At 42.5% G+C, this 22,617-nt stretch overlaps 2 non-coding genes across 2 annotated transcripts; both read left to right on the forward strand.

Annotated features, from left to right (window-relative positions):
- Positions 1 to 13,864: 13,864 nt before the first annotated feature.
- On the forward strand, positions 13,865 to 13,939 carry Trnas-cga. The gene has a single exon. It is a non-coding gene; the product is annotated as a tRNA-Ser (tRNA).
- Positions 13,940 to 14,165: 226 nt separating this feature from the next.
- Trnas-uga lies at positions 14,166 to 14,240 on the forward strand. Its single transcript has one exon. It is a non-coding gene; the product is annotated as a tRNA-Ser (tRNA).
- The last annotated feature ends 8,377 nt before the right edge of the window (positions 14,241 to 22,617 follow it).

The raw sequence follows: 22,617 nt of genomic DNA on the forward strand, positions 1-22,617 counted from the left end.
TGGCATAAACAATGTCAATGAAACCATCCCTTCCCTTGGGACGTTCATTTACACTCATTTCCCGGTCGAAGACGACAGTTTTGCAGTTAGATGTTCAACAGAACTACGTTCTTAACGACATCTGACACCGCCGACACCGCCCGCATGATTCAACGCTTCTCTAAGGACATTGCGTGGCTGCAACCACATGAACGTGATCTGACCCCTTTGGAGTGCAGCAGGACCGCAATTTCTGATCTGGTATACAGGGTGGAACCACTGGGGACCGTTCAAAACTATTCGTCAAAACTGGAACGCTATCTGAAGCAACAAAGGGTATTTATGCTTTTCCTCCTCTCCTGTTTTGCGATGGTAGTAGGTTCCTATGGGACCAAACTGCTGAGGTCATCGGTCTCTAGGCGTACACACTACTTAATCCAACTTAAATTAACTTACGCTAAGGACAACACATACACCCATTCCCGAGGGAGGATTCGAACCTCCGAAGGGGGGAGTCGCGCGGACCATGGCAAGACCCCTAAGCCCGCGCATTACCCCACGCGGCTCGTTTTGCACCCTCCTGTGGTGTGACCAGTGGAAGGTTTGACACTGACATGTGGGGGAATACAATGGAAACGGGTCCCTCTAAGACCCCCAGTTGTGGCTCATCCTCAATGGCGCCTGTGTACCATTGACGAGCACTTTAAAAATGTATGTGCAGAGAGACAATCCTTGACCGATTCTTAGGCACATGTGGACAGGCAACCCGTTCGACACCTCTCAGATTCTGCATGCCCACGACTGGGTGCTAAAGCAATAGTGCACTGCCGGTTAGCTGTAGGGTATGAAAGAATTTGCCTGCCTCTGGGAGTCTAGGAATCAGTCAAGAGTTTTCTCTGTACAGGTAGACCTTGAAGTGCGCAACAAAGGTGCGCAGGTGGCACAGGCTGTAGCCAAATTGGGGGGTGGGAGGTGGGGGGGGGGGGAAATCTTGGAAGGACTCTTTGGCATTTTTTCTTGTATGGGTCAATGTCGCATGACTTCTTCCTCTGTGATCATGCCACAGAAGGGCGCGAAACAGGAAGAATGAAGAAGGGTAAACATCCTTAGCTGCTTCGAATCACGTTCAAATTTCGTCGAATGGTTCTGAACGGTCCCTAAAAATTGCGGTTGAGGTACACTTCAAAGGGGACAGATCAACAGTCAGAGGGGTTACAAATCCACTGTGGCTACTTACTTCGATATCTGTCATTTCGTCGTTCGAGCGACGATTTAAAGGAGGAACTAGAATGTGATCTTCCTCTGTGAAACACTTATAGAAGAAGTTTCGTATTTCGGCCTTCTCTGTATTTTCTCCCTTTCAGTGCCATTATGTTTAGAAAGTGCTTGTACAGGTATATTCGATCCGTTTACTGATTTAACGCGAAATGAAAATTTCTTGGGCGTTTCGGTCAATATATTACCTTAAAATTCTTCGAACGTCTTAAGCGTGTCTCACTGTATGCTAATTTGGCTTCATTCAGTTTTCTTCTGTGAGGTTTTGGCTTCGTTTAAATTTGTAATAGAAGTCTCACTGCATTCGTAGCAGCTTTCTGACACGGCTGTCGCATCACGGTGGGTATTTTTCATCCCTCAGTACTTTGATCGGCACTTACGGGTCTAAAGCATTTTGTACAGTTCTCGTGAACCTTGTGCGTTATTGCCCAACATTGTCTATGCTGGGGATGAAACTTTCATGTTGATCGCTTATGTAATCTGAAATCTGTGTCTTCTTGCTCTTGATAAGCTGAAATATTTTGTTACCGTACGTTTCTTTATATCCATCTTTACAACTGTGTTGAGTGATTCCATAGCGGCCTTACAATGAAGAGCCAGAGAAACAGGTTCACCTGCCTAACGTCGTGTAGGGACATCGCGAGCGCGCAGAAGTGCCACAACATGACGTGGCATAGACTCGACTAATGTCTGAAGTAATGTTGGAGAGAAATGACGCCATGAATCCTGCAGGGCTGTCCATAAATCCGTAAGAATACGACGGGGTCGAGATCTCTTCTGAACAGCACTTTGCAAGGAATCCCAGATATGCTCAATAATGTTCAGATCTGGGAAGTTTGGTGGTCAGTGAAAGTGTTTGAACTCAGAAGAGTGTTCCCGGAGACATTCCGTAGCAATTCTGGACGTGTGGGGTGTCGCATTGTCCTGCTGGATTTGCCCAAGTCCGTCGGAATGCACAATGGATATGAATGGACTTAGGTGCTCAGACAGGACGCTTACGTACGTGTCACCTGTCAAAGGCGTATCTAGGCTTATCAGGGGTTCCATATCAAACTGCACACGCCCCGCACCATTGCAGAGCCTCCACCAGTTTAAACAGCGCCTGCTGACACACAGGGTCCATGGGTTAATGAGATTGTCTCCATACCTGTGCACTTCCATCCGCTCGATAGTATTTGAAACGAGACTCTTCCGACCAAGTTACATGTTTCCAGTCATCAACAGTCGAAGGTCGGTGTTGACGGGCCCAGGCGAGGCGTAAATCGTCATATCGTGCAGTCATCATAGGTACACGAGTGCACTTTCGGCTCCGAAAGCCCAAATCGACGATGTTTCGTTGAATGGTTCGCTCGCTGATACTTGTAGATGACCCAGCATTGAAATCTGCAGCAATCTGCGGAGGAATTGCACTTCTGTCACGTTGTATGCTTCTTTTCAGTCGTCGTTGGGCCCGTTCTTCCAGGATCTTTTTCCGGCCGCAGCGATGTCGGAGATTTGATGTTTTATCGGATTCCTGATATTCACGGTACACTCGTGAAATGGTCGTACGAGAAAATCCGGACTTCAGCGCACCTCGGGGATGCTCGCCCTGCGCCGACTATAACATCACGTTCAAACTCACTTAAATCTTGATAACCTGCCATTGTAGCAGCAATAACCGATCTAACAACTGCGCCAGACACTTGCCGTCTTATTTAGACGTTGCCGACTGTAGCGCCATATTCTGCCGGCTTACCTATCTCCGTATCTCAATACGCATGCCTGCACCAGTTTCTTTGGCGCTTCAGTGTATACTGAATGATTCCCTGACCTACTCTGAGTCGAAAAGTTCGGGCCTGTTGCTGATCACGAGATCTAATATTTTATTTTCACCTATTGGTTCTCTGAATAACTACTGAAGGTAATTTACGGATAAAGCTTGTACAACAACTTCACATGAGTCCCTGTGTCTACTACCTGTGAAGCTTGAGTCTGCCAGTCTATAACTGGTGAGATGAAATCTCCACCTAATGATACGTTTGCATCGGTAGCTACATCTATACTCTGTAGACCAACTTGCGATGGGTGGCGGAGGGTACTTTGGGCACTACTGTCATTTCCCCCGTTCCAGTTGCGAATAGTTCGTTGGAAGAACGACTGCTGGTAAGCGTCTGTGTGGGCTCGGGCTCGAATCTCTCTGATTTTATCTTGATGGTCTCTTGGCGAGATATATGTAGGAGGGTCCAATAGATTTGTTGGCTCTCGGAACTTTAACAGTAAACCACACAATGGTAACGAACGCTCTCTTGTAACATCCACCACTGGAGTTGCTTGATCATCTCGTGACGCTTTTATGCTCGCTAAATGAATCTGTAGTAAAACGTGCTTCTCTTCTTCGGATCTGTCCATTCCCTGCATCAATCTTACTTGGTACGGGTCCCCTGCCGCCGAGCAATATTCGTGCTATACCACGACCAGGAAATGTTCTGCTACTACCGCTCCTGAGGCAGGGGTCTTTGAAAGCATTCGACGATCATGTATGATGCATCTTACCACCTATCTTCTCACAAATTGTATCGCATTTAGATTCCCTGCTGGCCTCAATGCCCAGCTGGGTAAATTCGAAGAATCGGCATTCTAGGAAGATTGTGCGGAGTTTGCACAGAATACTGTGGCCCATTCACAGTGACCAAGTTTTGTCCAAAGCGCTGGGCGAGTTCATTTGTTTGTTCGGAAAGGGGAGCCGACAATGTCTGCCACCTTACGGCCAGTCAGCGATCACAGAATCGAGGCGCACGGCCTGCAATCTTTCTCAACCGATTTTACAGAATCTATTCGGCAAAAAAGTTTCATTTCTGCTTTACTTGTAGCTTTATATGTCAGTTTCAATATGATGTGCCCATCATTTCGTTAATGGTGACAGTTATTGTGATATTTACGTGGAAGTAAGCCACTGCACGAAATCGGAAAAAGTTTCCAATGAAAAATGGGGTCGATCTGATTTTGCATTTGGTGCGTATTACGTAATATGTTACTGCATATGAAGTTTAGCTAACATATTGAATTCTCCTTTAGACTTTGGTAGACGTCTCTATCTGTCACCAGTCTCGAGAAAATTGATTTGATGTAGCACACTCATTTGCGATCGCGTCACGCCAGTGATAAAGCCAGAGTGAAGTATGCACAACATTCCTCACATTTCGTAAACGGTTTGAGATACCGAAATGAGATTTTGGCAAATGATAGCACGCAAAGAGGAGAGTATCTTGCCATATGATTATTATGCGAAACTTCATTTCCTACCGTGTTACTCCACTAACTACAAACTTTTTCGATGGAGGAATGTGATTTTTTAAAGGGCGATTTTTAGCTGGTGAAACGAGAAATGTTATAGGTTTTGGAACAACGTAAGTGAAGACATTAGACATTTATTTTGTGGTGAGGATGTGCATTTTCATAAAATTCTGACCTTACTTTGCCTCATTTGCTCACTAAATAAACGTAAACCATTTGCGGTGGCGCGGTTCTTTCTGTCCCTTTACGACGAACCTGCACCTACCTGCGAACATTGTCTCAGCATTTCATCAGTAGGGAAGCCGAGCGAAACCTACTGTACTTCGACGTGAACCAGGCTGCAATTAAGGTCATTAATCTACGTTTCGGGAGAAAGTTTTCACAAGAAATGAAAGGTTGGAAATTTTGTCCCCAGTTAATATATTCTGAAATTTAGGTGAACAAGTATCACTGCCAAGCCCGTGCTAGCCTTAACACAGTCACTCACAATCCCTTTCACTCACGTTAGCAAGTTTATGGTGTTGCATTTCCCGAAAACGTAATAGCTACAAAATACTGACTGTTTTTGATTGATAATGCTCGCCAAATATTAAGTCTGTCGGTACCAAATGCAGTCACAGTTTTTAGCCACCGACCTGCTCAATACTCCACGCGGAATATATGTCTTTTCACGTCACAAAATTCACTTAAAAATTCCGAAATTTCTACACACACATCGGAATAATTATGCCTTCACTTTCCAACACTTGTGATGTATGAAACACTGCTAGATCCGGCAACTAATCATTTCCTTCGGAACTACTACTACACATGTCCGATATGTTTCATGGCTAGGCTTCGACTCTTCTCTAGAACACCAAGTCTTCTCTACCAGCAGAGAAAGGCGCGCGAAGAATATTGCTTTACCATTGGTCACTGTACTCAACAGCCAATAGCAAAACAACATTCTCCCGCGTCAGTCCGCGCTTTTCATCCATAACCAATTGCAAAATAGTAAACCTCACGACTGCACTTTTTACCGACGTAATTATCTAATATGCTGAAGTTTTGTTCATGCATAAAGTTATTTACTATTGTTATTTAAACCTGAATTAACTTTCCCTTTACCATAAACTTACTTTACAAATCTATTCTACAAAAATCCCCTTTGTCCATATCCATACTTCTTCGAAATGTTCCCACACTAAATCCTACTACATAACTCGTTAAACAGTTATCTTCATATTAACCTTAAACAACACTCGCGCATCGTTCAACTGCTAAAACACATTTATAACATTTTACATACACAAAAAGACATAATAACACTTTATGAAAATACTAGAACAGTTTATGAAAAACATTATATTACTTTAGTGCACTCTAGTGGGAACAATCGAAACTAAAATCACAGTCCCCCTATCCAATATTGTCCTCTGTCGGCTGATACATAAATTACGTGCTCCCAGCCGGCCGTGGTAGCCGAGCGGTTCTGGGCGCTACAGTCTGGAACCGCGCGACCGCTACGGCCGCAGGTTCGAATCCTGCCTCGAGCATGGATGTGTGTGATGTCCTTAGGTTAGTTAGGTTTAAGTCGTTCTAAGTTCTAGGAGACTGATGACCACAGCAGTTAAGTCCCATAGTGCTCAGAGCCATTTGAACTATTTTTTTACGTGCTCGTCCAGTCTCGCGTCACCATCTGTCACTGTCCAACTCTGAGACACATCTCCCACTTAACCGCCTCCAAGGCAGGATCGGTATGTGGCGCTACGCCTCACATTGTTTCAGAATTCTCTCGCAATTCTGTCTTCACGACATGTTAGTGAGGTAACACTACACAGTTTACACAAACTCAGCTGTGTTTTGGCAAAAGAAGCAAACTTTAACATGGCAGCCAGAGAAATTTGTAGGTTTTACTAAAAATTCGCTACTAGTGACACTTCTCTGAAAGTTACAAATGGTTAACAAGCCAGGCAAAAATAGATCACTCCATTTTCAACGAAATTATTTTTAGGTACTAACCAAAGCAGAGGTGAGAGATCATTTTGAATGGTCACAGTAGAGTTGTGGGCGTGGAGGTGTCCCACTGAATATTTACAAAAAAATGTGACTGTAGGCTTCAGTTTGGAACGTCACTTCCCCTCCAAAGGTAGGCATTCCCCTCGCAGCGCCCGTCCACAACCCCTACCACTGCCGGTCTCCCCACGCGTGACCTGCCCTGCCGTCTGCGCACCGACCACGGTTGTTCTGCTGCCACCGTCGCGTATCTCGCGTAAATAAGATAAGTGCGTCTGAGCTCCTTCCTTTATCCTCTCACTGGATTAGGTTTTGAACCTCTTCCTGATGTGCTCGCAGCGCATAGGGAGCGAGTTCACAACTTTAAGTGACAGTCTGTATGTTCTGTCAGGTTCAGGGAACGTTTATGATTTCGCAGGATTACAAAAAGTCATCAACTGCAGAACAAAAGCTAAGTTTACCTTAACAGCTCCGTCTCATTTGCGTAAAAAATCAACCTTCGCCGTCATTTATTTTTTTAAGGACCATGTGACACTAATATGCTGATATCCTTAGACGTAGTAGAGAACACACCAGAACATTCTCCACAATAAATGGACCAGACCATTGCGGCTTGTTACCACAAGCGAGCAACCTCTCACCCATTCGATAACCGTTGTTGCGTGCCAAACCAGACCTTTTCTTAAGGACACGGCCAAATTTTATTACGTAAATAAAAATGCAAATATTCGTTTGTTAAAAGTCTTAAATCCCGAAAAGTTCTTCACCGATGGCTTTGAAATTACGGTAAAACGTTGCATTCAATCAGCAGTTTCATCCACCTCCACTTACTTGAGCGCCAGCTTATAACCTATAAATACATGTTTAAATACTAAAGGGTAACATCGTGAAGCCGGCCGAAGTGGCCGTGCGGTTAAAGGCGCTGCAGTCTGGAACCGCAAGACCGCTACGGTCGCAGGTTTGAATCCTGCCTCGGGCATGGATGTTTGTGATGTCCTTAGGTTAGTTAGGTTTAACTAGTTCTAAGTTCTAGGGGACTAATGACCTCAGCAGTTGAGTCCCATAGTGCTCAGAGCCATTTTTTTAACATCGTTACCGGAAACCTCGAGAAGTCCTTGACCAACTTTCTTCAAATTTTTACAGGACAGTCTAATAAATATTGAAATGGACGCAGTCTGTATGTTTTTTTTAACAACAACTTATAGTTTTTCCCTTAAACCCGACTGTGAAAAGAAAACGCTGTGCTTTGGTCTGCTGAGAATATGTGCGGTTTTGTATGCTTTCTCGCAATCAGTACTAAGCTACTAGGCTATTTAAACAATTAGATACACACGCCGTTGCGTTGCTTTTTTCTCTTCCTTGCAGTCGGTTTTCACAGAAAACAGAAAAGTTGTAGTTATGGTTTATCAACTTATGATTAGAATACTACTATGGGATCTGAATTTGCAAAGACAATATACAAGGCTCAAGGTCAAGAAGAGGACAAAGGGGGGGGGGGGAGGAAATAGACATTGAGAGGGGGAGGAGGAGGTTATGACGTATATCCAGTGCCCATACATATTTAACAATTGCGAAACAATGCCAGGTTCGCTGGTAATAATATATGAGTAGAAAAATGATCGAAATTTTACATCTTTACGTACAGTACTAAATAAATTGTTGCAAAACTGACACAATCGTGATTCATAAACATCTTCCAGGCTATTAGGGCAAGTACGGAGACACATAGAAAGTAATTTTCCCGTCATTCAGTACGCAGCTTCGCACTGTCCTCTTGAAACTGCAGCTGCTGAACCCCGTAGAATACGAGAGGTATTGTGGCCAGTCAGAAGCTTGTGTGGGAACCTAACCTGAGCCAGATGCGCCCAATTATGAGGATATCAGAACACAACTACAGACATCAGACTGTAACATTTCTGTAGCCTCTGCTATCTGTTAGGCTGGGTATTAGCTTATTACGTGTGGGGTAACATTCAATATGATTCACTAAATGAGTTTTGCGATATAAAGACACTGACTTTTTTCGAAATTATGTTAATGTCTCATTCACTAAATTACTAAAATTAGCTTTCCTTTCTATAAACAGTAGGTCATTACTATCGATAATGTGAATTTGTAATTTTTTTACTTTAGAGCTACCAAGCAACACCGTTCTAAAATCGAGAGTTACATTTCTGTAAATGGAAATACTGGCATTGTAACGTTCTTATTTTCTTGCTACTTATTTTGAGAACTGTCAGTTAGCAACACTAACCACATGACAGTGTGTTTGGTTGGTACGTACATTAATAAAATTATTCTGGCACGAATGTGTTTCTTTCGCGCTCTACGTCATTGTTATGACAATGAGACAGCGGCGTCCTTACATTTGAGTACCTGGGTGCAACAAGATCGTTAAACGGCTAACGCTGTTATTGCGTAAACGCGTGCATTGCATTCTTCAAACATTTGACTGTCGTCTTTAAAGAAATTAGTTCCGTATGACGTCGTTACACGACAGGAGCTCTTTGGAAAGAAGATCGCGTGCATCGCTTTTGTTGCACCCATGACTTTAGTTCATTGTTCACAAACGCAGCGCGGCCACATGTTGAAGCTGGACGCTAGTGATGAATATGTTACTTCGGAAGAAGAAGTTATTGTTGATGACAATGACAGTAACTGTGTAGGGTTAAAACGAGAACGCAATTCGGAAGGGTGGAAACTAAATATTGCTAAGAAGCTTCGAAATTCTGGCAAAATGTACAGGAAAGAAAATATCAGCCAAGAAGTTCAAGCCAGTTGAATCGTGTTGCAAGAAGTGGTCTGTGTTTTATTTGTTCATTTTTCTCTGCCATGCCTTCAAATGGACAAAGTTTAGTATTACATAGCTCTGCTCATTTTTTTGTTGCAATCTATCTAGATGCTGTCAGCGTTTACAAATCGATCAACAGAAGCAACTGTTTACTGCATTTTGGGATAGTAGTGACAAATACTTCAGGATGCGATTTGATGGAATACGTATACCACAAACAATGGATTCCTAAAAATAGTTCGCTAGGAATTTTTACGATCTGTGCTGCAGATTTCTGAAATGAGGCTGAGATCAGTACAAAATAAATACAGATAGGTATGATATGTTAACACTGACTTACCCGTGTCACAAATATTGTTTTAACGTCTGTAATATTCTCTTCAATAGTCGGATTCAGTAAAAATTATTTGGGGTGGTTCTGATATGTTCCAGGTGCTATTCCTGAAGTCAAAAGGGGTAAACACGATAATCAAACCAAGAAGATAGAAAAAAAGTTTGGCATCATGTTGAAGAACATTGGTCCCAGTTCCCTCATAAGGACTCCCAATACAGCTTTGCCAGCACCAAAAGGATGTATTTTGATAATCCTGAATTAACTATTCATAAACTTTATATATGCTTTAGGCAACATTTTTATGAGTTAGAGGGGAAATCACTTAAAATGAAGTACAGCACTTACCACAGGCATTGGAGGGAACATAGTCAATATTCTTTAAGGCAACCAAGATCAGTTAGGTGTGATTTTTATGCTGAGTTTGATGTGTTTTTGGCAAAAAATCCTGAGGACCAATGTAAAGTTAAATATAACCTACCTAAGGCATGTGCCAAAGGCAGATTTGATGCAAGAAATTAAATCTGTCTCTGACGATATGATTCTTTTCTAGAATTTAATTATGCCCAGAACGTGCCTGTACCTACATTAAATATAATGTTACAGTTTTACAAACGACTTCCTTCGTTGTATAATTTTAATATTCATTACCATAATGATGGTAGCAGCTCTTCCTGCTATTTCTTGGAAACAGAACCAAGAAAAAAACCACAGTCTGTGTGTTCATGTTTGTATGATTTTATTCAGAAAGTGTTGGCCATATATGTGGACGTGAAGAAAATTGTGTTTTTTTCCGATTCGTGTGGTGGACACAACAAAAGTCAATTAACGCTGTTACTGCATAGAATATTTACTGTTCACCATCTTTGTTTTACAAATGTTCTAGCTCTATTATTTTTATGGTTACTGCACAGTCTTTAGTCCTCAGATTCCGATTCACATGTAACATGTTATTTGGGGCATCATTAATCACACATTCCGTCTTTAGGACACATGTAAGCCTCTCAGCTAAGTGGTTTCAAAAATGTACACAATGATAAGATACCTCTTTTTTTAGCAAGATTTACTCCTGGTTTTGGCTAATTTCTCAAATTAAGGTCAGTCCATTAGAACTACTGACAGCCTTGGGAGAGCCAGGTCTAACAAAAATCTACCATTTAATGAGCAAAATGTATGAGACAGGCGAAATAACCTGAGGCTTCAGGAAGAATATAATAATTCCAATCCCAAAGAAAGCAGGTGTTGACAGATCTGAAAATTACCGAACTATCAGTTTAATAAGCCAAGACTGCAAAATACTAACACGAATTCTTTACAGACGAATGGAAAAACCTGTAGAAGCCGACCTCGGGGAAGATCAGTTTGGATTCCGTAGAAATGTTGGAATATGTGAGGCAATACTGACCCTGCGACTTATCTTAGAAAATAGGTTACGGAAAGGCAAACCTACGTTTCTAGCATTTGTAGACTTAGAGAAAGCTTTTGACAATGTTGACTGGAATACTCTCTTTCAAATTCTGAAGGTGGTAGGGGTAAAAATATAGGGAGCGAAAGGCTATTTACAATTTGTACAGAAACCAGATGGCAGTTATAAGAGTCGAGGGACATGAAAGGGAAGCAGTGGTTGGGAAGGGAGTGAGACAGGGTTGTAGCCTCTCCCCGATGTTATTCAATCTGTATATTGAGCAAGCAGTAAAGGAAACAAAAGAAAAATTCGGAGTAGGTATTAAAATCCATGGAGAAGAAATAAAAACATTGAGGTTCACCGATGACATTGTAATTCTGTCAGCAAAGGACCTGGAAGAGCAGTTGAACGGAATGGACAGTGTTTTCAGAGGAGGATATAAGATAGACATCAACAACAGCAAAACTAGGGTAATGGAATGTAGTCGGATTAATTCCGGTGATGTTGAGGGAATTAGATTAGAAAATGAGACACTTAAAGTAGTAAATGAGGTTTGCTATTTAGGGAGCAAAGTAACTGATGATGGTCGAAGTAGAGAGGATATAAAATGTAGACTGGCAATGGCAAGGAAGTCGTTTCTGAAGAAGAGAAATTTGATAACATCGAGTATAGATTTAAGCGTCAGGAAGTCGTTTCTGAAAGTATTTGTATGGAGTGTAGCCATGTATGAAAGTGAAATGTGGACGATAAATAGTTTAGACAATAAGAGAATAGAAGGTTTCGAAATGTGGTGCTACAGAATAATGCTGAAGATTGGATGGGTAGATCACATAACTAATGAGGAGGTACTGAATAGAATTGGAGAGAAGAGAAATTTGTGACACAACTTGACTAGAAGAAGGGATCCGTTGGTAGGGCATGTTCTGAGGCATCAAGGGATCACCAATTTAGTATTGGAGGTCAGCGTGGAGGGTAAAAATCGTAGAGGGAGACCAAGAGATGAATACACTAAGCAGATTCAGAAGGATGTAGGTTGCAGTAGGTACTGGGAGATGAAGAAGCTTGCACAGGATAGAGTAGCATGGAGAGCTGCATCAAACCAGTCTCTGGACAGAAGACCATAACAACAACAACAAGGTCAGTGAAACTTACAAAAGGGGAACTGTGAATGAAAATAGTAAATTGTCGATATACTGGAGTACATGTATGTGATCATGATACCACAACCCTTGGAGAGAAGTGTAGACGATAACATTTCTTAATGCTAAATCTGAAACCATTGGCACATGGTGTCTTAAAAAGCATTAGAACAAGAGCCTTTGACCAGTCTTTTATCAGGGAAGCATCATCAGTGACACTGAATGGTTTGGGGTACACTCTGCACTCTTGCATCCTTTTCACATATTCAGCAGTAACTTTCTGTTTTCCAGTGTACCATATTTTCAAAATTTGGCTCACACTAGTTGTAGGAGTGACTCCTAACAGAGAAGATATGTTCAGTTTCAGTCTTGAGATGTTTGGCCAGCCGTGATGAAAACACCCGGCCTCCCGCATGCCCACTATACGCCCTCGCTCAAAGTCCGTCAGCTGCACATACGGTTCACGTCCACGCTGTCGCGGCATGCTACCAGTGTTAAAGACTGCGATGGAGCTCCGTATGCCACGGCAAACTGGCTGACACTGACGGCGGCGGTGCACAAATGCTGCGCAGCTAGCGCTATTCGACGGCCAACACCGCGGTTCCTGGTGTGTCCGCTGTGCCGTGCGTGTGATCATTGCTTGTACAGCCCTCTCGCAGTGTCCGGAGCAAGTATGGTGGGTCTGACACACCGGTGTCAATGTGTTCTTTTTTCCATTTCCAGGAGTGTGTATATATATATATATATATATATATATATATATATATATATATATATATACACATATATGCCTTCGTCTCTCACAAGGAACCCTTTGAGTGTGAGGTCGCAAATTCATTCTGTAGTAAGGCTCATTTGAAAGTGTTTTGTTAACAGTTATGATAGTAAAAATATTAGCTGCTAATGAATCACCAAGTGCATCAGAAGGGCGAAAGAAAATGAGTGTCCGGGAAGTATGTATTACAGTTCACAAAATGGACATCGTCGACATTCCGGAAATGTTTAAAACAAACCATTAACTTGCGCCATGAACACCGAATGAAAAATGGCGCGCCGCACTGATCACAAAGGTTCGCACCATTCAGATCGAAGGCGATCTCCTTGGAAGATACGAACCCTGCAAGACGTTCAGCTAGGTATCCACTCTTAAAGAATGCGTATATAATCAGATTAGAACTGTGTACCCGACCGAGACTCGAACTCGGGACCTTTGCCTTTCGCGGGCAAGTGCTCTACCAACTGAGCTACCGAAGCACGACTCACGCCCCGTACTCACAGCTTTACTTCTGCCAGTACCTCGTCTCCTACCTTCCAAACTTTACAGAAGTTCTCCTGCGAACCATGCAGAACTAGCACTCCTGAAAGAAAGGATATTGCGGAGACATGGCTTAGCCACAGCCTGGGGGATGTTTCCAGAATGAGATTTTCACTCTGCAGCGGAGTGTGCGCTGATATGAAACTTCCTGGCAGATTAAAACTGTGTGCCCGACCGAGACTCGAACTCGGGACCTTTGCCTTTCGCTGTGGCTGTGGCTGTGGCTAAGCCATGTCTCCGCAATATCCTTTCTTTCAGGAGTGCTAGTTCTGCATGGTTCGCAGGAGAACTTCTGTAAAGTTTGGAAGGTAGGAGACGAGGTACTGGCAGAAGTAAAGCTGTGAGTACCGGGCGTGAGTCGTGCTTCGGTAGCTCAGTTGGTAGAGCACTTGCCCGCGAAAGGCAAAGGTCCCGAGTTCGAGTCTCGGCCGGGCACACAGTTTTAATCTGCCAGGAAGTTTCATATCAGCGCACACTCCGCTGCAGAGTGAAAATCTCATTCTGGAAACATCCCCCACGCTGTGGCTAAGCCATGTCTCCGCAATATCCTTTCTTTCAGGAGTGCTAGTTCTGCATGGTTCGCAGGAGAACTTCTGTAAAGTTTGGAAGGTAGGAGACGAGGTACTGGCAGAAGTAAAGCTGTGAGTACCGGGCGTGAGTCGTGCTTCGGTAGCTCAGTTGGTAGAGCACTTGCCCGTGAAAGGCAAAGGTCCCGAGTTCGAGTCTCGGTCGGGCACACAGTTTTAATCTGCCAGGAAGTTTCATATCAGCGCACACTCCGCTGCAGAGTGAAAATCTCATTCCGTATATAATCATATTGTTGTAAGGAGGTGATAAGAACTGATGGAATGTGATGGAATTCAACTGAATGAGAATCAGTCTGTCGTGGAGCTTATCATGAAATGGGCTGTCCTTTATGTTGTAGCTGCAGATAGTGCGAGAATATGTTTTAAAGACATCTGGAGGCCGAATGTGACCAGTGGTTCCAGATGGTGTGAATTGCAACGTCACACACTTTTCAGGAGAGATGGGTTGCTCTAAAGGAGTATGATTTGTATACGCAGACCAGGAATCAAGCAAAAGCAAGTTATTCTGACCAGTTATTGGCCTAAAGCAATGCTCGTACCATAGTTGTAGTTCTCTTCGCCAATTTTTCCACTCTTTCTTGCTGTGACGTAAATATTCCTTACTGCCCTTGCAAGATAACACACACGAGACAGAATCGTAAGGGGCAGAGCACCTCCAAGTTCTCGCGGCAGAATAAATAACTTTCCAGCCAATTTACCATCCAGATTAACAGTCGACATACGAATGGATTAAGGCAGTGTTTTTCAGCAGGAGAAAGCACTTGCAGCTTGGCTGGTAACGTATGTTTCATGACGATCATCTGCTATGGTATAAATGTCACACGGAAGTGACAAGGTTTTGTGAACGCACCTTGTACTTGATTTCTCAATCAGTATAGTATCAATAGAAAGAAAATTTAATACGTTGCCTTTGATATCGCTTACATACTTTTATTATGGTTGTGGGGGTCGCCAGAGTATTTTTAGTTGGAGAGGGGTCGCGTATTCAAAAAGGTTGAAAAACACTTCGTTAAGGCACTGATGTTCGCTGAACTTGATACAGTTCGCTCCGATAGCTGAACGGTATCCGGCACGGTAGCTCAGCGTGTTCGGTCAGAGGGTTAGCTGCCCTCTGTAATAAAAAAACTGAGTTAATGGATCAACGACGAACTGGAACGGGTGTCTTGCGACGTCCGCCCGGAGCAGATACAGCGAACAAAACCGAACAAAATGAGATTAAAAAAAAAAAAAAAAAAACGTCAGCGTGACGGACTGACGTCCTAAGGAATCCGGGTTCGATTCTCGCCTGGGTCGCGAATTTTCTCCCCTCAGGGTCTGGATGTTATGTTGTATTCATCATCATTTCATCCCCATCCGGCGCGCAGGTCACCCAATGTGGCGTCGGATGTAATAAGACCCGCATCAAGGCGGCCGAACCTGTTCCGTAAGGGGCCTCCCGGCCAATGACACCAAACGTTCATTTACATTTCCATCTTGATACTACCCTCTTCGTACCTCTAACTTTCAGGGTTCAGATGCACTTTCTCTTCAAATAGCGATTGGTCTGCATTGAAAACAAATTCCTTACTGAACAGTGGGATAAGTTTGTTTATCTCATCTACAAATTTTCGGTGTAATTCCGCAGTTTTCTGTGCATCGTCAAGTCGACGCTTTGTTTGAAATTTCGTTATCTTACGCCTTCCAATTGTTTGCATCCCTAGAAATCACTGTAATCTATGTCGCGTGCAGTTTGATGTGGTTAACATAGTAGGTCACTTCATGCATATCCTGTAAATTGTATCGAGCAGCCTTGAAAAGTGCAAACACCAGTTTGTGTAACAGGTGCGCCTTGCCATGAATAAAATGTTCCGGGCTATTACGCTGTGGTCGGATGGATTGGGTTTTATTGCGGAAAATTTTATTAATGGCGATATTTACGGCCGTGAAACTTTGTGTTTTACAAGTGCACTTTGTCCTTCCTTGAGCATCTGTAATTTTTCTTAGGCAAGACACGTTTATATTGCTGCGGACATATTCGAAATGTGTTCATAATTATTTTGTTACTATGCTCAGTTATGTCTAGTACGCTCTCTTTGGACAACGACTGTCCTTTACTACGTTTCACTGGCGACGGAGTTTGTGGTTTTCTGTTCGACAAAGATGAACTACGTGATTCTACAGCTACTTCAATATATCATTTACTTGTTTTGCACATATCGACATCACAGTACTCCTCATGTACATTATCCGCACATTCGAGCGTATACGACACCACACATTCCACTGACTCATCTTGCAGAAACGTTAATGTTTCGTCTGCCACTTCTTTCTCGCTGTGCGAAATTCGTTAGATTTCTTTCTGACGAATTGTTGATGCAATGCAACGTAGATATAATTCAATCTTTGCCTTGTTTATTGTTGCCATTATTCTGCTTCGTATCAACGCCGCAAGCACTGTAGCACTGTTGTGAGTTACTCGTCGACTAAGCAGTTCAGCTACGCTCCATAACCTCATGCTGTGCTCACCAATGGATACCTCCATTCCCGCCCCCTGTTACCATTAGCATTAAATATAGTGGCTGTATGGTAGACAATATGTGGGGCATCGAATTCGGTAAACAACATTTGCCCTTTGCGACCTCACACTCAAGGGTTCCTTGACAGAAAAACTGACTGAACATCTGTTCCCAACAAATGCAATGCAAAGCTCAGAAAATTTAAGGGGGCTTCATATTGTCTTGTGCAAAGGATATTTCTAACCAGACATATAATGATCTGCTTCTCTATTTGGAAACAAAGGCAACAGATTATTATTTCCATGTACTGTCAAGTGTGTGGGGAAATAGTACAATACCTGACGATTGGAGAAGAGGGACATTGTTCCCATCTTCAAATAAAGGCAATAAAAGACTTTGTAAAAACTACAGAGGAATAACCCTTTGTGAGTCATACAGCCAAGATTTTTGAAAGAATTTTGCTAAATCGAATAAGTGAAAAGATAGAAAAGGAGCTGAGTGAAGAACAGCATGGGCTTTGGAAAAGAAGAAACAGGATCGACCTGATATTTTCTATCCGTCAACTGATGGAAAAAGTTGGCAGTATAACAAAAGGGTGATAATGGTTTTTATAGACATAGAAAAGGCATATGACTCGGTTAACAGGGAAAGACTCTGAGAAGAAATGAAGAAGATAGCTACAGAAGATGGATACATTAACGTAACAAACACGATGTACAGAGGACACAGTTGTAAAATTAGAACACCATTGGGGAACTCTGAATACTTCGAAATAAGACAAGGACTTAAGCAAGGAAGTATTCTATCTCCTGCACTTTTTAATGTTGCGATGGAGGGAATGAACAGAGCAGTTAAAGATACAGTAAAAGAAAAAGACAAAAAGATGATTTTTGCAGATGATATGGTAATATGGTGTGATAAAGAGGTAGATGTTCAGTTACAACTTCATGCGCGGAAGGAAATAATGAAAAGGTATGGATTAAAAATAAATAAAGATAAGAGTGAAGTAATGGTAGTTGGAAGAGAGAAAGGGATCAACGGAAATAATACCTTGAATGGAGAACCCCTCAAAGTGGTAGAAAGTTTCGCTTATTTAGGGAATGAAATATCTAGAGATGGAAGAATAACTAACGAAATTAATAGGAGGTTACAGAAGGGAGGCAATTTCTACCAAACAATACAACACCTGATTTGGAATAAGGAAGTTTCAGAAAAAGCAAAACTCCTTATGTATAAGAATTATTACTTCCCTATTGGCACCTATGGTGGAGAAACATGGACAATGACAGAAAGTGACTGGAGCAGACTGCAAACAGGGGAAATGAAATTTCTCAGAGCAGTTAAGGGAAAAACAAGAATGGACAGAGTAAGGAATGTAGAGATTAGAAAGGACCTTAAACAAGAATGTATGAGAGAAGAAACTGAAAAAAAGAGATTAAGATGGTATGGGAACGTTAAGAGAATGCATGGGCAGAGACTCCCCAAAATTATGGAAGCACTAAAGATGGGTGGGAAAAGATCTAGAGGGCGATCAAGAGCACAGTGAATAATGGGAGTGAGAATATCTGTGGAAAGGAGAGGTGTGACCTGGCAGCAAGTGGAGGAAGAAAAGTGGTGAGAGGACCGAGCCAAATGGAGAGAACTCGTCAACACCCAGACCCGACAGTAGCTGGAGCGGGATACGGATATAGATAGACATTTTTTTCTACAATTCATTGTACCAATATGACTGTCTGCTCTGTTATTTAGGAATAACATTTAACAGTTTTTTAAGGTATCTCCTTAACCTTAGAACGTTTTCTACTTGGCACTTAATTAATAATATCTTTCTGTACGTTAATCACGTGTAACGCTTGTTTCTCGACCATGAATGGGTCAGTTAATGCAGCACTCAGCTACGACTCTTACGTACACTGCGCAACAGGTTCACTTACTTGAAACCCTGTAATTGCCTCTCACTGCTGCACTTAAGTTTGAAATTTGGCGCTGAAGTGCGCACAGCCTTCCTCTGTAATTGTACAAAAGCGTGGCGCCCTGTGACGTCACCACCGGGCTGCGGGACGCTTCAAGCAGTAGGGTGGCGACACAGGCGGAGAAGAGGCCACAGCTCAGAAGTCCGTGCGAGCAGTAAGGTTGTTTAACGATGTCACAATGGCACCAAACCTCGCTAAAATTGTCCCCGACGCCACCGTGGCCGCGTGACACAATGGCAAGGTCGTCATAGCCCCTCTTACCAACATTTCACCCCTTCTTTTGACTTTCTTGCAACGACGGGGAGAATCGCGACACTCACCGCTAACATAACGCGATTTTCGTACGAGTGGCCGAGGAAAACATTCTAGACACACAGACGCTTAGAATCGACACGAAAAGGCCTCAGGGGGTGACAAAGGGCATCAATGAAACCACCCTCTCCCTCGGGGCGTAGATTCCCACAGATTTCGCGATCGAAACCCCAATTCGCATTGGGAAGAGCAGCAGGAAAACGTTCTCGGCAACCTTTGACACTGCTGACACCCTCGGACGTTTCAGCCTTTCTCTAAGGATACTGTGGTGCTGAGTCCCCGTTTCATCATCATCAGCATCATCATCATTCGTGACAGATGCTCGATTGGACTGTGTAAACATTGGACTTTCTACGGGCGCTGATGACAGCGCAGTTGATCGCCCCACAAAGCAAGCATCCTCATCGTCATCAAAATCATCATCATCATCATCTGTATCCCCACTGAACGCGATCGCACCTCTTCAGAGTGCAATGCGACCGCAATTTTTGCTCTCGTCGGAATCCTAGGGACGTTGAAAACCATTCGACGAAATTTGAACGTGATCCGAAGACCAAATGGTACAATGCTTTTTCCATCCTGTTTTCCGCTCTTCTCTGGCGTGATCACGTGATAGTGCAACATTAAAATGTACGTGGATGAAACGGGAAAGGGTCGCTCTAAAAACCCTTTCCCCTTGCCCCCTGCATCCACCGCTCCCCAGTTCGGCAACTCCCTCAGTGCGGTCCACACAACCTTGTGCAGCACGTCACAAATGCACCCTCAGAATTTTCGACAGGAGAATCAGGCTTGCGGGTGCTGTAGCGCCTGAGGATTAGGCAAACCCTTCGATACCCCTTGCTTACCTTCAGGTGCTTAACGATACAGGGTACTTATAAATCGTGGAAAAATCTGTTGCCTTTCCTGATTACATTGCTATATACACTATAGGGTTTCAAATGAAAAATGACCTGTATATCCCAAAGTTTAAAGTTACAGTCATTTATGGTGCAACGCCCCCCTTATTTTCTGTTACAGAAACCAATATTATGTCGAAAAGAGCTGTGAACTTTGTGTTTCCGGCGATTATACGTATGATACATCGTATATGTTTGTAACAGTGCAGGTTTTAGTGTATGTAAATGATTATCTTTGCTAGTATTTACTTTTGTTTCGCTGAAGCAGTTTGTTCACGTGTTACTGAATGTTTGTTGCCCAAGTGTTGAATATATTTGTGGAAGTATATATCCTTTAGTATGCATAAATACTAACTATGCCACGCATCAAGAAATTCAATAAAAGGAAATTCCGTGGTAACCAGTTCACAAACAAAGCAAGCCACGCTGTTGAAAGTAACCTGTGTATCAGTTCTTCATGGAAGAAACTGCCACATGGCACACCTCCTGGTGATTCAAATTTTTGTGTTAACAGTGACGCTGTTTGTAGTGGATTTGTTGTTGTTGATGTGGGTATCTTATCTTCTTTGACAAAGGAAGTGGCGAAATGTAAACGATGTGATGGTGTAGGCTGTCTGGAAATAACTGAACAACAAAGTTGCAGGAATAGTTGTTCTGTGTACATCCTGCAATAAATATACCTCTAAAATGACTTCGAACATTGTTCATAATCCATATGATGTGAATTTGAAGTTAGTGTATGCAATGTGTGCAATAGGAAAAGCAAAATAGGCTGCTCAAACGTTTTGTGCTTTGATTTACCTTCCTCCTCCTCCCAGTAGGTTCAGCAAGTGCATAAAAATATTTTTAGGTGCCTTGACGGTTGTGTCTAAAGAACCTATGAAACGGCAGTAGAAGAAACTGTATATATTAGTGGAACCAGGGGCGTTGCTGTTGGACTTGATGGGACATGGTAACGTCGAGGACATCGTTCCTTGAATGGTGTTGTAAGTGCTATTTCTCTGGAGAATGGAAAAGTTGTTGATGTTGAGTGCTTATCTAAGTACTGCCACACCTGCCATGGTAACACTGAAGGAGATATTGAACATCGGTGTTCTAAGAATTATGATGGCTACAGTGGAGGTATGGAGTGTGATGGAGCTCTACAAATATTTCAGAGGTTGATGTCCGTTTATAACGTTAGATACACGAAGTACCTAGGCGATGGGACTCTAAAGCTTTCAATAAAATTAATGAGTTCAATGTTTATGGTGATACCTTGGTAACAAAACTGGAGTGTCGTGGACATGTGCAAAAGAGGATGGGTGCTAGATTCAGGAAGCTACGAAGAGAAATGAAAGGAAAGTTGCTGTCTGATGAAAAATCTCTGTCTGGCCGAGGCAGATTGACAAAAACTGAAAAAGACCTTGTTTAGAGTTATTATGGACTGGGCATTAGACGAACTGCACCTCTGGGTGATGTTACAGCAATGAGAAAAGCTGTATGGGCCACCTACTTTCATAAGCTGTCCACAGGTGACCACACTGTTCACGGACTTTGTCCTAAAGGAGCATATTCGTGGTGTGGTTACCAAAAAGCAAAAGAAAGTGGCCAAATATACCATCATACGCATTCTTTCCTGAGCCTGTTATGAATGAAATGAAGCCAATTTTTGGAGACCTGAGTGACCCTTTTTTTGCTTAGTAAATGTCTTCATGGGGGCGCTCAGAATAAAAAAGAAAGTTTCAACCATTGCACATGGGAAAGATTACCCAACAATGTTTTTGTAGGACTAAATACATTAAACGTTGGTGTATTAGATGCATTGATATGTTTGAATGATGGAGTGATAGGAAGGTTGGAAGTCCTGAGAAATTTAGGCATAAAATGTGGCTCCAAAATGGAAGATCAATTGCTTGCATGTGACAGACAACGGGTGCATGAAGCTGAAAGATTCGGTCCTCAAGTTACCAAAGAAGCAAGAAGTTCTGAAAGGAATGCCAAGGGAAAGCTTGAAGATGAAGAAATGCTGTAGGATGAAGACTATGCATCAGGAATGTTCTGAGGCACAGTTTAATTGGACTCATATCCTCATTCGCAATTTCCCGCAAGTTGTGTGTTTCAGAATTCAGGTACAAATAGTTCCTAAAGTTTATAAAGCATTGCTCTAATTTTTTTCTGTAACTGGCGAGAGTCCATATGTATGTAGTAGACTTATGCTTTATTGCAGAAGCAAGTAAATTATAGAAAAAATAACATTTTATTAGGAAAAAATTATAAAAATTAAAATGCAAGATGTGATATTTTTTCATCCTTATAATACCCCATAATAGGTGGAATTAAATAGGTCTAGTACCTCAGCCATCATTTCATGCATACCTGGTAAAAATTTGGTCTCCATAAAACGTATAACATTGGACTAAATGGTACCTCAATTTGAGGAAGCATTTTGGAAAAAAAAATTTCATCAATTTATTTGTAATTTTTTTAATAACCCTGGGCAGCTTCACAAATATGCAAAATACTTCTAATTTGTTTAGAAAGTGTGCTGCATTAGCTGATATCACCAAAAAATCTGTAAAAAATATACATTATAAACAGTGCCTGAAATAAATAGGTATTGATTTTTACGTAATATTCAGCCGGAAAAGTACCCCGCATCCTTAAGAAGCCCTTCTGGCTGAATTGGTGTCGTAGTTTCTGGCAGGTGCATTTCTAACGTGCTCAACAAAGGTGCGTGGTTGGCACCGAGAGTGTTGCCGAACTAGGGAGGAGGGCCGCTTAGAGGGATACTTTGCGTTTCACCCACGCACGTGTTAATGTTGCACTAGCGCGTGATCACACCACAGGAGAGTGGAAAACAGGATAGAAA

The sequence above is a fragment of the Schistocerca piceifrons genome, chromosome 8 (assembly GCF_021461385.2).
Source record: "Schistocerca piceifrons isolate TAMUIC-IGC-003096 chromosome 8, iqSchPice1.1, whole genome shotgun sequence".
In the NCBI taxonomy this organism is placed as follows: domain Eukaryota; kingdom Metazoa; phylum Arthropoda; class Insecta; order Orthoptera; family Acrididae; genus Schistocerca; species Schistocerca piceifrons.